Genomic DNA, 825 nt, shown 5'->3' with positions numbered 1-825 from the left:
CTATTTCAATGTTATTCTTGAATAAGTGTTTTGATTTTACTGGCGACATTCAGCTCGTCTTCATTCTCAACATAGTTTTTTAAACTTTATTCGACAAATTCTGACTTTGTTTACATTTAAAAATGTTTCCAAACATTTCAGCTTTGTTCTCAACATTTTGTCTTTTAATATTTAAAGAACTTTTCTAAAAAAAATTAAACATTTTCTTAAATTAAAATTGTATTCTGACTTTATCATTATTGATAATAATAATGTTTTTATTCTCTGATTTCAGACATCTACATAAAAAAATAAAATCTTTACATTTTGGCATTAATCTCCAAATGGTTATTTAGCTTTATTCCTGACATTTTAATTCATTTCTTGACTTTGTTCTTTAGGTTTTATTCCAGCTTTATTACATTTCCTTTTCCCTCTGATTTCCATCCCTTTCACTGCAAAACTCCTGTTTTACATTTATGTATAACTGTTAATTACCTCCTTTACGTTTCTAATTTCAATGTTTTATATGTTTGTTTTTTTCACCCTGCTTGTGGCTGCTTTGTATTTTTATGTTTTATATATTTTTTTAACTCAACTTGTGTCCTTTGGTTTTTTCGAAAGGCACCCTTAAATAAAATGTATCATTATTTTTATTATTATTATTTTAACTTATCTACATTTAAAGAAAATCTTCCTCCTACTAATATTTATTTCTTATGGCTGGCTCTAATCCTCTTCTGTATAATTTGGCATAGTTGTAATAAATCCATTTCGGATAATCCCTTTAAATAATCTGTACTTTAATGATTCCTGCAGTCTGCAGGATTTCTCAGAGTCAAAGTG

Source organism: Symphodus melops (genome assembly GCF_947650265.1).
Source record: "Symphodus melops genome assembly, chromosome: 11".
NCBI classification, from domain to species: domain Eukaryota; kingdom Metazoa; phylum Chordata; class Actinopteri; order Labriformes; family Labridae; genus Symphodus; species Symphodus melops.
The sequence above is the reverse complement of the archived record's forward strand: the minus strand, read 5'-3'. Positions refer to the sequence as shown.